The following is an 8,013-nucleotide window of genomic DNA, read 5'->3' as shown; positions in this document are numbered from 1 at the left end:
ATTTTGAGGCTTCTTGTTCAAAAAATTCAAAACTTCAGAGGCAAACTGAAAGCAACCATAATTTTGCACTCATTTCCAGGGTAACCCATGAAAAAGTGAGCTTTCAGTAACTTACACATAAAATCATACGCAGGCCCATAATGGTCTAAAAGCTCAGACCTGGCCAGAGACTTTAACAAAGAACCTGGTTTAATTTCTGGATTGTGATAAAACAGGAAGCCAGGTTTAGATTTCTTTCAGAAAGTGCAAAGCCTACCTAACTTTTTTTTTTTTTTTTTAAAAATGATGTTCATCTCCTTCGTGTCTAAATAATAGAAAAGATTAAAATACACAAGAGCAACTTTCTTTACCACTGTAGAATCTTGTCTTGCAAAATACCTGCACATTTGGCTTCATAAAAGTTAGGCACGTACAGAAGGCTTACAGAACTGAGCTCCTAACTGCGTCTCACCGTGAAGGCTAATACACTGCTATCTGTAATTCCGTACCTAAACTATATGCTGTCCTTGATGCATGACAGGGCCTCCAATGCCATGAATGGAAAACACATGCTCGGATCACGGTGAGGATATGATTTTTTATATTCTATTTTCCTCTCAGTGGTACATATCAGATGTTGAATTGTTCATCTAAAAAGGACTACGTTGTATGACATTTTCATTCAAACTGTCTAAAGGCAGAAGTATTGCATTTTAAAGTTACCGATCCTTAAGAAATACATTATGGAATGCATGGAGAGGACACATACGCCAAGAATCAGGTAACCTATTTCCTTCCCTGGAACTCTGGTTAAATGAAGTTTAAAAAGAACCACCACAAATAAACAAATTGTGTTCATCAAGTGTGTCTCACTGTCCCCGAGTTGTTAAAAATTACTGAGACAAAGAAGAACAACTAAAGCTCTTCTCAACATTAGTCGCAGTAGGTATCACAAAAAAACAGAGGCATTTACCACGCCACTCAAATTCTTCTGTAAGGGGCATGTTCCAAAACGCACAGGTAGGCAGACTGCAGCACTGATCTCAACTGACGTATTTGTGTTGTGGTCCATTTCCAAATACACATCATCTCAAATATCACAGTAAGTTTACCTGCCAGTGACAGTTCGTTTCAGCTTTAATGACAACCCCAGTATAAATTTTTTCACTTTCCACATTGCTTCTTAAAGTATCACTTATTATTTGCTTTACAAGACAAGCTTGCTGACTTCTGTGCTGTGCACGGGAAGGAATGGCAGGATCGTAATCGTGTCATTTTCTCTTCTGAACTCCCGTGCTCTGTAAGTGGCAGATGACACTCTCTCCTTTCCTTTGCACAAGTGCACAGACACGCATCATCGGTAGAGGATGGGGATGCAATGGCTTCCCCAGAGAGTCAGAATAGCATCAATGGTACATTGTTGGCAAGTTCACACTGATCAAAGCAATTCTGAGATGCTCAATCCCTGCCCCCCAAAAGAGATGGCCTCTTTATGACAAAATGTTGTGTGACACAGCCATACAAGTGGCACTGTTTTCTTTGTCAGTGAAGGAAAATCATTTAGAAAACAGTTGTCAAGTATTTCAGTAAGGGAAAAGAGGCATTAGGTCATTACTATAATGAGTAGGGTGAGCAGTAACAAAGCAACAGATGCCTGTCCATAGGCTGATGTACAGTCTCTTATTTTGGACATTTGTTAGACAGACTGATGGTAAGCTAAAGAATGCATTTTGCCTCATTGAAAAACTGTACATATGAACACAGAGACTTTCATCTAATAAAACTGCTTTTTAAGTTTACTCCTTTCTACAGACAGGCTGGGCAAAAAATAAATCCCTTAATTACAGTTTATCTAGATGCTGAAATTTTGTCATTACACTATCTGAATGATAGCAAAAAAAAAAAGCTGCATTAGTGATTCTCTTTCTGAACTAAAAGATTAAGAGACAGCAACAATGGAATTCTCCCTTTCTCCCTCTTCTCTGTTTCAGCCTTTTCTTTCTTGAGCCAGTATGATTCATCACCTCCTGGGTATACTAGGAGCCCCAAGTTTGGAAATTCTTCTAAACTGCAATGAACCATTAGTCTACAAGGCAAATCCTTTTACAAAAGCATGAGCACTATTGTTTGAGAAAAACAACAGAGCAAAAGAAAGCTATACATAGCATACGTTTTGAGCATTTCTAGTAAAAAGTAAAAGCTCTTTAAAGCTTTTGTTTCTGATTGTACTTTATGACGGCAGTTCTGTAACAGTGAACAGAGTGTTCCTTTGCAATCAGCACAGTGTCACAACGACCTGGCAAATGCGAATGCTTTCACTATCACTACAGTCCTTGCAATCTTGCCTCAGCTGTGACCCATTCACTTTTGCCCCAACTTCACTAAGATGCCTTACTCAGCATCTAATTAGTTAGGGAAGATTTGCCTTGGCTCTTAACCCTGACATAAGAGCAGGAGACTCCGCTGCTGTTATATACCAAATCTGTTCTGTCACTACATTAATCAAATCCCCATAAAACTATACATGAATAAGTAACTACTAAAATACAAAGTAGAAAAATAGAAAATAGAAAACCTATACATTTTAAAATGTTAAACACTAGTGCTTATTGCACAATATATTTGAGCATGTGCTTTAATATATGCTTCAATGCTTCATGCAGATTTTACAGTTTTGTGCACACATATCTCAAAGTTAAGCAAAGATCTGACAGTGTTCTTAGCACATCATCAACTAAAATATACAATGGCACAAATACGTTCAAACACTGTATGTATATGTGTGCAAGATTAATATGTATAGAGAGGAATGGGAAACATTTTGCTATGTTTTAGTTCTCCTAAAAATAGTGAACACAGTAAGAAAAGCTGTTGAGAGGGTTTTTTTTTTTATTTTTAATCATGTATCATGCACATAGCCATGTTATCTGTCACTGCATGTACTTGTACGTCCAGTGCTCTATGCCATACAAAAACATTCTGCGCTTTTGTCATGTACAGTATTTTCTAATGCCTCTATTCTGAGGCACATCAGAAACAGCACAAAATTCTTGATGCAAGTATTTTTAATTTGCTAAAAGGACATGAACCATTACAGGTCTAAACCATGCTTTATCAACATACCCAACAAAAATTAAAGCTGAATTGTGTCTGAAATCAGACAATGTAACCTGACAGAGCTTCTGAATTCATACCAGCAAATGAACTTATTAATGAACAACAACAACAACAACAACAAAACACATCTGGGGTCAGCTAATCTTTAAAATGGTGTGATAAAAATATATATGTTAAATAAAATTATTACGTTTGCTGACGCTTACTGACAAAGGTGATTGTTAACTACCGTAAACTACAAAATGCATTTTACCAATATTAATCTTCCTCCCAAAATGTTCATAATAAATCGATGTATGGAATTATAGCCTGTTGTCGAATTAAGTTTGAACGCTTTTTGCATGTACACCTATATTAAAAGAATAGTTATATGCTACAGTAAAACAGTTAATTACTTAATAAATGTTAAAATTGCATACAAAGTCTATGACCAGCAAGCCAGGAACATTTTAAAAGCTTTCACCTTCAATCCATTAGACATTACACTATGCTCCTATTTTTAAATACTGGTTCAATAAACAGTTTATGTGCCTATGTCTACATCAATGTTAGGAACTATCAGATTGAAGAATATAAGTACAGCTCAAAACAGGCAGTGCATGTTGTATACAGCTTAATATTTCTAGCAATATTAATGCAGACTCCACATATTGTAAGTATTATTTAGTTTTCCTTGGAATATGCATGCATGTATGCACGGAAAAAAAGTTGAATTTACTGTACTATATCTCTCGTGAACAGACGCGTCTATATTAATATACATCATTGATTTAATTTTTAGTTTTCTTGGCTTCCCGCTCACCTATCTAGAAGTGATTTCTCTGGTGATAACTAACACATCATGCTAATGAGAGAATCTAATGTACAATAGAGAAATGTCACTACTAATAATATTTGCATGAAGTTAAATAAAGCAACTGTAAGAGAATGTCAGACAGTTGTTCTTTAATAAGATACAGTTACACAATGAAATTATGTTGTTAATTTTGTTACATCATTGAGTGAATCCTAAATTACTATATAATGACGCACAGATCCATTTATAATTCTGATATACTGCTTTTTCACTCTCACATTGAAAAAAAGCTTCTGGAAAGGCTATTACTTTTTTATCTGAAACGGATTAAACATACTGCTTTATTAACAAAAAGGTACATGGCTCTGGCATTTTGTGTCACTGTGGGTTACAGCCATTTCTCTTACGGTCTCGTTTCTGAAATGACTTAAAAGTATTTTAGAACATTACAGCCCTTAAGGTAACTGGATGAAGAAAAATGACATTTCTTATTCTGACAAATGCACAAAACATTTATGAAAGCAGACAATCACAAAAGCCTGCTTTTTTTAATCAGTCAAATCCAGACCTTCTTTTCTGTTGTTAACAACTCCTTGCCAGAACTAGAATGGGCAGTGGGTGCCCTGGACTTAACCAGATGAGCATGGAAGAGAAGCCAAGGGTTTCTGCTCATTCTCGACCTGTCACTGATCAAAGTGACCCAAAGAAGCACTCCTTTTTAAAAGTTAAGATTTATGCCCTTTAAGGTTATCAGACATTCTTCTGTATACAGAATGGGATGACCCCTTCCAAGCAAATCACACACTTTTACATGGACAAAAGGTGCATAGGCAAAACAATGCAGTCAAGTGGCCATGTCATAAACTTCTCACAGGTAATTCCTCTTCTCCTCTCACCCCACCAAAACCTAAATTTGCTCTGGAATGTGGAGATGCCATTTCCTTGCGATCCCATTCTCTAAGAAAATAATCCAAAACCAAATACCATCATACTTGCTATTAATAGCCCAAGCCTGTAGAATCAATCCTAATTTTTCTCAGACACATGCAGTTCCTTGCCATAATGAAGCAGGTTTTCCTTTTAATCTCAGAAAAGTTATTCATTCCTATAGTATGCAAATAGCAGTGCAGTGTGAGTTGAGAGGTAAGACGAGGGAGGGATCGCAAGGTTTTGTTTTGTTCTAAATCATTCTTGCCATGCTCCAATTTTTGTACTAAAAACCTGCCTGAGATTAAGTTACAACTCCAAGGAAAAGTGATGGGGCTCAGGGTTTGTTTGCTTCTAAAAAACATGTGGAAAGCCAGCATTATACTTAGAAAATTTAAAAAATAAATGTCTCTAGCATTACTACATATAGGTGGAAAAGTTTCATTAAACAGTTCTTTCAAACCATGCCAAACTTTGCTTGCAAGTTATGTACATTTCATAACTTCACATTATTTGTACTCGTGAAAACAATTTTTCTTAAAACATAGGAAAAATTTTAAAAGTACTTACATTTCCAGAAGATGGATTGAAAACAATTAACTAACAAATGGATGAAAATAGGTAACAGAAAACAATATTCAAAATTGTAGTGATTTAGAAAGAAGCATTGGCACTTAGACACAAATTTGCAGCTGCACTTGCACACAGCATGTCCTTATAGTCTGTGTGAGCTAGCAAGTTATAACAGCCTTAACAAATCAGAAATAGAAGACAAAATATTATCCTTAAAGAGGAGAGAAATGCGTTTAGCAAAATAACTTACCCTCCTCTTAAAAGCATAATGAAAGCATATTTGGACTGAATATGTTTAGCACACGATAAACAAACAAACAAAATATGACAAGGAGATTAACACAGTACGCGAACGCGTTAAGTACAGACTTTTAAGAAATAAATCTGTTCTACATTACCACCTTTGCAGTGCTACTGTGTGTGTATTCCAGTGGAAGGATACACACTGATGCAGCACCTCACCACACATTTAGTCATTTAATACATTACTTCTCTTCTTCTGTACAGAATACAACATCACCACACATGTTCAATAATGTACAAAATCCAGTTAATACTCAAGAATTAGCGCATTAAAAACATTATTTAAAAAAGAAAACAGAAACCAAACAGCCTAGCTTACGTGCATAAATGTTTGGCTTGGTCTAATGAGCTAGTTGTCTCAAATTATTTGACCCCCTTACAGACTGTGATGCTCTTTTATTTAGTTTTGTTTCCTCTCTTTGTCAGTGTTGAACATTTTCTAGTGTTCCAGAGACCACAGAGGCTAAATCTGTTGAAAAAGGTCTAATACTAAACAGGCAATCTACTACTATCTATGTGGTTCAATCGTCATTTATCAATTGATCGTTATCTGGATCTAGTTATGTTAACTCTTTTGTGGCTGAAGTGGAAAGAACCTTTACTCCAGCCCAAAAATTTAGTCTCACTTCTTACTAAAAGAATACAGCGGGTAATTTGAATAACTCTTTTCCATGCTATTGCTCAATATCAATATAGCCAAATATGTATCATCACAAACATGCAGGCAGCTGATAAGGCTTGTGAGCAGTGCAGTAGCAGTTCACACTTCCTAGTGTCAAGCAGTGTTTTTGATATGTGCATCTCTACCAGGAAATGAACTTTTTTACTTTCAAGAATGGGAAATTGAACAGAGTTGCTTATTTGCCTCATGTTGATTACATTCTATACCAGCGTACTGTATCAGCAGTAATCAGGGTCCCTCTACAGGATATATCAAAATATTCCTTATTCAAATGCCTTCATCCTGTCCTGAGCTATACTGCTTAAACTGTTGCCCATAGACAACCGCTATTGGTTATTAACTATCTGCTTCAGAGTTTTTCTTGGCTGTAAAGGTTTTTTTTTAATTAAATTACCGTTTTATGGCCGGTATTCAGGCATGCTTTGTTACTGTAAACTATAAAAACCTAATTACTTTCCCTCTCTTTTCTTACAGTACAACGCCTCTCAGGTAAATGAGTCCATTCATCTCATGTCCAACATTAAATAAAAGTCCAATATTAATACACAAATCATTTACTAACTCCTCTTTTGGATAACACAATATTTCACTTATTATCAGTCAGTGTCAGACCATAATTGGAAACTAGTTTTCAGAAAGGCGAAACGTCCCCTGGTAGGGAGTCACCCTGTTAAAAACCTCCAGGTTGAACTTCCCTCCCCTGCTTGAGCCCCGTCCAAGCTGAAAGTTTCTCCCTCTCTTTTTTTTTTTCCTTTTTCTTTTTTTCCCCTCCCTTTTTTTTTTTTTTTTTTCTTTTTTCCTTCCCCCCCTTTGCCTTCGCCCAGAAGAGCCAAGCAATTGTGCAAGATTAGCTATAACACGCAGGGCGCGTATCACCAAGTGCATGGTACAGAGACACTGGCTCCTGTGATTAATTATCAGTTATTACTGGCCTTGCAGTAACATTTTCGCTTTCCCGTCAGAACCGGCATACCAAGCTGCCTTAAACGCGGCCCCCGGTGAAGGAGCAGCTCTGGGGAGGACGCCAAGGCAGAGCTCCGCGGAGAGGGGGAGAGACCGGGAGGGAGCCAGCGGGGAGAGGGAGCGGGAGAGGGACCCGAGGACTGAAACTGTCTCCTCTAACAACCCTCAGCTCCGCGCTGGCAGCAGCTCCAGCAGGACGGCTCGCCGCTCCTTCCCTCCAAATAAAACTCTGCTCTGCCACATGAAGTCAATTACTCCGCTCTGAGGGCCCCCCCTAAATTTAGTATCAGTTTGATTTGGGGGCTTACGTACTCAGGAAGAAAGAAGGGAGTTTTGCTGGGATAGCAGATACTTTTTATTTATGGGACAGGGGGAGAGTGAGGGGAAACAGACTGGAAGAAAACAAAAGCAAACAAAGAAAGAAAAACAGTCTTACTACCAGCAAATCTCTATTTGGAAACTTTAAAACAAATGCTTTGCTTTTACTTAAAGCTTTAATATTTTTTCCTCTTTTAAAAAGGAGCCCTTAGGGAAGCAATGAAGTAACCATGCACATTCCAATGACATAGTTATGACAGTTCAGAGGCTAACTATGTAGTGATGAATGAAACAAAAATGAAACGTGGAAAGAAAGAGAAAAAAAGAGGAGAGGAGAAAAAAAAAGAGCACAAAA

At 37.2% G+C, this 8,013-nt stretch overlaps 1 protein-coding gene across 1 annotated transcript in view; it reads right to left on the bottom strand.

Moving 5' to 3' along the window:
* Positions 1–8,013, bottom strand: part of BNC2 (basonuclin 2) — a 237,643-nt gene that overhangs the window by 228,652 nt on the left and 978 nt on the right. The gene's annotated exons all lie outside the window — the stretch shown is intronic.

Source organism: Egretta garzetta, unplaced genomic scaffold, assembly GCF_000687185.1.
Source record: "Egretta garzetta isolate BGI_Z169 unplaced genomic scaffold, ASM68718v1 scaffold175, whole genome shotgun sequence".
Classification (NCBI taxonomy): domain Eukaryota; kingdom Metazoa; phylum Chordata; class Aves; order Pelecaniformes; family Ardeidae; genus Egretta; species Egretta garzetta.
This window is presented reverse-complemented; position numbering and strand designations above follow the sequence as displayed.